General features: G+C 37.5%; 1 pseudogene; it reads left to right on the top strand.

Annotated features, from left to right (window-relative positions):
- The first annotated feature begins 1,448 nt into the window (after nucleotides 1-1,448).
- Nucleotides 1,449-6,074, top strand: LOC125663192 (uncharacterized; annotated as a pseudogene).
- The last annotated feature ends 203 nt before the right edge of the window (nucleotides 6,075-6,277 follow it).

A 6,277-nucleotide genomic window follows, 5' to 3' on the forward strand; every position in this document is an offset into this window, starting at 1 on the left:
AAATTAAAACTAAATGGATATTTCGAAAGAGCAGGTAACCCTTTACTAAAATTGTAAATTTGATGATCCGAGCGGTAGGGATTGTGGTATCAGGATATGACCAAAATGGTCAGTGATTAAATGTGTGAACAAAAGGCATTTGTAACCTCTTCTTCATAACTATCAACCCAATTCTTTTCAAATTTTGTATGAAACATCTTTGGAACAAGAGGGGGGGGGGCACAAATTCTAAATTCCAGGATTCCTGTATCCCCGGGGCCTTAGGGGCGGGACAATTTTGAGCCATCTGTTGAATGTTTTGGGATCCCCATCAAACTTTGCAATTTTGCCAGTACTTGCATACCAATTTAAAGTTTCTACATAATTTGACAGCATTGGTAATTTCTTGTTCTGCCATAGCAACTTAAGGTAGATAAAATTTCGAATAAAGATATTACTTACAAATCAATAACTGTTTTTCACCAATTCCACGAGATGTCGACTTTCCGTTGCTGGATCATGATCACGGCCCGAAATCTTCACAGATCGGATAAATTCTTCACAGATCGGACACGTTCTTCACAGATCGTATAGTGTGTAATTCTTATTGTAAGCTGTGTCCCATATATATGTAGCACAAAAACAGCAATGTACTCTTAAATGAACATAACTACGCTAGGTGAAGAAACATTTACTATCAAGCATTGCAATTTCACTTTATTTGGATACCCATTTCCTCTTTTAACCCGGGGTTCAACTCACGACCTGCGGAACCAAATCTCCTAGCAGCAGTAACTAAGACTTGTCTAGATGGTCGAGCGGTCTAGCGCGCTGGTTACATGCTACTAGTAGATTTGGTTCTGCAGGTCGTGAGTTCAACCCTGGGTAGGGGAGGAAGTGGTTATCCAAATAAAGTTTATTTATCTGTTTTCCTTCATTTACCTGTCCAACGTTTCTTACATTTGAAAGGATGGACAGTTACGTATATAACACAACAACCTTTGATGAGGGTATGATTAAAATTTATTAAGATAAATTAAAAAATAGTTTACTCTAAAGTTTCTAAAAATTCTACAAGTCCAATAGATTCAAGGGGCTAACACACAGTACAGGGGAGGTACACAGTTCGTATAGTGGCGATAAGAGTAAGTCTCTCAAAATGAAGTCTCTGAAGGATTCGTGGTCCGCCGTATCTATCCCCATCCTGTGAATAAGGGACGTCGCTCAGCATCTGGTTGATCTCCGTTGGTCAGCTCCTCAATCTGATTAAAATAAGATCTTTTAACCCGCCCCGTTATTGTTAGGTGTCGCTATACAAAGGTCTGAAGACATGCCGTATGGGGTCATGTCAGTGTCAACTTTGGTTTAGTCAATCAAATTGTCACTGCTAAAAATTTTGGATGTAGGAGTTAATAACGGCAAGCCTCGAAAAGTTCCGAATGTTTAAATTTCTGAATGAAAAAACAAACATGGCAGCGCCAATTGGGACACATGGGAGTACTCTGGGAAACAGTTGCCTTGTCTGTGGGTTTTCATTTGTGAGCAAATTTTTTGAAACTGATGACAACATTGAAATCAACAAATACCTGGACAAAACGCTCCGACATTCCACGCATCGAATGAAAGTTTTGAAAGATGTGTGCGGAATTTCGGATGGTGTGGTGTATCGCAATAACACAGGTGTGTGTCAAACGTGTTTCAGAAGTACCGAAAGAGTATTAAAACTGGAAAAGGAAGCAGCAACTATGAGGAATCTTTTAACTCATATGTTCAACTTACGCTGCAAAGGTCAGTCACATTTAAATAGCCTTGCTCACTTTAGAAAGTTGATAAATACCCCCGTGACCCCTTTCCCCAACTTCAAAATGGCAAGTCAAACTCGTTGATAGAATACAACTCACTAGGTTCAAATACGTTTATAGACGTAACTGCATTTTTAATCGATTTTAAATCAATAAGTATCAAAGTCCTAAATAAGTGTGTGTGTTGCCAAAGAGATATTTCATTTGTTTCAATATGTTTGGCTTTAATAATAATAAAAAAAACAAACCAACCTTGATCTTATTACGTACTTTCAATCCCATAGGTTTAATGTATTCGCGGCTTCCCCCTCTAAAAGATTCATTGTGTGGTAGTATCGGTCTATATTATCTCCATTTCATTATTTTCTACTTACTTGTGTACGTAAATTCCTATCTTCGTATTCGAGTTGTTTATTTCATGAAAAAGGGAGACCGTTATCATTTATTTTCAAATGTATTTTATTACAAAACTTCTCATTGGTTACTTCTAAATTTATTATCAAATCACATTACAGGTAACTTTTACTTTCATTCTTTTGTTAAGAATAGTATTTAAACCCGAGCACAACCGTGCTCGGGGCTTCTGCTGAGCCATTCCTTGCAACAAGGTAAATCAGGAGTTGCCTCACCCTGTATTTTTGATTATTGTTTCTTTATTTTTCCTATTTTGTTATATTTTTCTCTCAAGCCACATTCATTCCCCGGGATTATTATTTTGGTATTTATCATATAATTGTTGAACTTTATTAAAGGTTTAAAACTTTATTTATTATTTTATTGCTAGCCTCACTCTAGGCGGACTCAAACTTACCTGGAAAAATCTAAAGGGTTGAATACTTTATATAACACCTATCATCATTAAAAAAAACACAACGCGAAGTAAAAAGAACATATCAATAGTAGTGACAGAATGCCCAACAACTACAGTGGTGCCGTTTGAACCAGGGTTTGAGTCAAGTTTGAATGTTAAACTTAAGGTGAAGGTCTAATTTGTTTGAAAATGGCAACATTTGGTCCTTCGGGTAAGGACAAACATGATGAATCAAATCGCGATTTTGATAAGTATGTTGACGACATATTAAAACAATTAAAAGACAAAATCGACAGGAAATCCCCTTTTGACACTGATTACAATTCAGTCAGCGGTGCTAGACCGAAAATTGAAAAGATGCCTTCGAATGCGTCCGAGAATAGAGACCTGTCAAACAGGTTTGTTAGTCAGTCAGATCGGCATCGTTTTGATGACAATAGCCGTTTTGTAGATCCGCCACGACGCCGTATTATTTCGGATAGAACTCTGCACGAGGAGTGCAACACTCCTAGACAAACAAGTCGAATATTATGCAATGATAACAATGGTTTTGTAGATCCGCCACGACGCCGTATTATTTCGGATAGAACTCTGCACGAGTAGTGCAACACTCCCAGACAAACAAGTCGAATATTATTCAATGATAACAATGCTTTGGTAGATCCGCCACGACGCAGTATTGATCGGCACGTGGAGTACAATACTCCTATAGATCACAATAGATTTCTAGATCCGCCAATTTATACAGATACTGGCAGATTATATCGGGACGAGGAGTGTTACACTCCGATGCGAACTTTGCATAGTTATTCACCGGGCTACTCACTTAACAGTGACAAAATTCTTAAAGAAAAAGAACCCCAGAAATTTGATGGTACATCAACAGACTGGCAAGATTATATAATTAGCTTTGAACAAGTAGCAGACTGGAATGGCTGGAATGAACGCGAACGTTCTCAACAGCTCATTATGTCTTTAAAAGGCAACGCGCAAAAACTACTCAGTCAATGTACGTGGTCTGACTTGCAAGATTATGCTAGGCTTAAATCTGTTCTGGGCAGGCGATTTAATCCTGTTGAAAGAGAAGTAGCGTTTAGGTGTGAATTTAAAAAGAGAAAACGCGAGAAACAGGAATCTGCAGCAGAATTCGGTTATGCCTTACGCAGATTAGCATTAAAAGCATATCCCCATGTCGCCTACTCTGCTTTAGAAGCGCAAATTATAGACCATTTCATTCATGGTTTAGGACATTATGAACTCAAAAAACATGTCCAATTTCACCATCCCTTGTCACTAGATCAAGCGATCGCATACGCAATGGAATATGAGGCCTTTGATGGTTCTCTAGATCATGTAAAAAAAAAACGTGTAACGAGTTCGGGACCGAACGCGATCAGGGCATGATACCCATGCACACGCTTCAGAAGAGAGAAACTTCTGTCCATCGAGAGGAAATGGAGAAAATGATTGATCGCAAACTAGAGAATTTCAAAATAGAAATAAAAGATTTACTAAAAAGTACTCAAGCTTCCACACCAGAGCCTAAGACCAGATCTGAAATTATATGCAATTATTGTAAAGGTGTAGGGCACATAGAAAACCAATGTTACAGGAAATTTCCCGATCTTAGACCGGCAGTTACAAAGCCCGGGCAAACCCCAAAAACTTTAAACTAATATCGGCTGACATTGAGGTCGGAATGTCAGCCTTGAAAAGTGACAAACGATCATTTGCAAACGAAAAGTCAACAGACCGTACTAGTGACCCAGTTTCAATTGAGATGAAATCACCTGCGGTTTCAAATACAGCTACTGATCTCAGCGCGTTGAAAGAGTTTTCTAATGAAAACCAAAATCCTGATGTCAAATCTAAGACAAATAGTCAGTTACCAAGTAAAACTGAATCAAAACACGCGATTAAAGATAGTTCACTGAAGTCAGTGAATGTGGAGAAAAATACCTCATGTTTTTATGTAAAAGCAAATATAGGAGAGCAACATTGCCAGCTACTAATAGATACAAGAGCACCTGTTTTAGTTCAAATAGAGGTGGACAGTCAGGGACTGCAAAAGTTCCATGAACTTGAATCTGCAGATAGAGACCATAAGGAACTGTCACAGCTCCCAGAAGAAAATGATTCAAGGAAGCAGCGCTGTGCCCTGGGAATGGAGTGCCAGGTCCCGGAATTTCAACCACTTGGGAAATTTTATAATTTTCGGAAGTATATGGCCCATTGGACAAAAGCCCATCGGAAATACGTTCCGCTATTCACATTATCTTATGTGGCAAACCCCGTTAGCAGAGGAAAATAGGACCAACTGCAGAGATGAAGTAATGGACATTTTTCCTGGCAAAACCAGTGGCATTACACTTGTGATTCAAAGTTTATTGGATAAGGAGAACAGGAAGATTGCGTGTACAATAATGGACGAAACGTGCACAATACCAGATTTTTGAATTCACTGTCTATAATTATTTTGTGTTATGATTTACATGGACTTTAAATTTTATCTACTGTATATTATCATTATCTATTGTCAGAAATTCTATTATATTCAATTATATATTTTTATAGATAAAAATATAGTAATTGTCTAAAGGGGGAAGAATGTGGTAGTATCGGTCTATATTATCTCCATTTCATTATTTTCTACTTACTTGTGTACGTAAATTCCTATCTTCGTATTCGAGTTGTTTATTTCATGAAAAAGGGAGACCGTTATCATTTATTTTCAAATGTATTTTATTACAAAACTTCTCATTGGTTACTTCTAAATTTATTATCAAATCACATTACAGGTAACTTTTACTTTCATTCTTTTGTTAAGAATAGTATTTAAACCCGAGCACAACCGTGCTCGGGGCTTCTGCTGAGCCATTCCTTGCAACAAGGTAAATCAGGAGTTGCCTCACCCTGTATTTTTGATTATTGTTTCTTTATTTTTCCTATTTTGTTATATTTTTCTCTCAAGCCACATTCATTCCCCGGGATTATTATTTTGGTATTTATCATATAATTGTTGAACTTTATTAAAGGTTTAAAACTTTATTTATTATTTTATTGCTAGCCTCACTCTAGGCGGACTCAAACTTACCTGGAAAAATCTAAAGGGTTGAATACTTTATATAACACCTATCATCATTAAAAAAAACACAACGCGAAGTAAAAAGAACATATCAATAGTAGTGACAGAATGCCCAACTACTACAATTGAAAAGAGAGAAATAAGGAGCCCATTTAAAGAAAATACTGATGTGAAGAGGGTTCGACCAGATGATCCACTGTTAGTACCTATCAGAAGGGTAATGCCCGTGAAGCTGGTACAACTCCAGCCTGCCAGCGCTAATGTAACTGTGAACAGAAATACCAACAAAGCACGACGCTCTCTTGGTGGGAACTTTTTGAAACATGTAACGACTGGATATTGCACTCGATCATTTCTATGCAAAGGCAGTGTGTTGGTGTATATTGCAAAGGATTAATAGTTTGACATGCCAACCAGATTGGTATTAAGTTATTGGGTCGTCTTCAATTTATTGCTGATTACACTTAGTGAGTGTAAGGTTTAGGATATATCAACAATTATGATTACAATCGATGAATGTGGCTGAAACACCTGTATGCTATATTACTCATAATTCTCTTGTCATCTGCTGCCTTCATTCCCACTTCTGCTGGAAAGCAT

Source organism: Ostrea edulis, chromosome 8, assembly GCF_947568905.1.
Source record: "Ostrea edulis chromosome 8, xbOstEdul1.1, whole genome shotgun sequence".
Classification (NCBI taxonomy): Eukaryota; Metazoa; Mollusca; class Bivalvia; order Ostreida; family Ostreidae; genus Ostrea; species Ostrea edulis.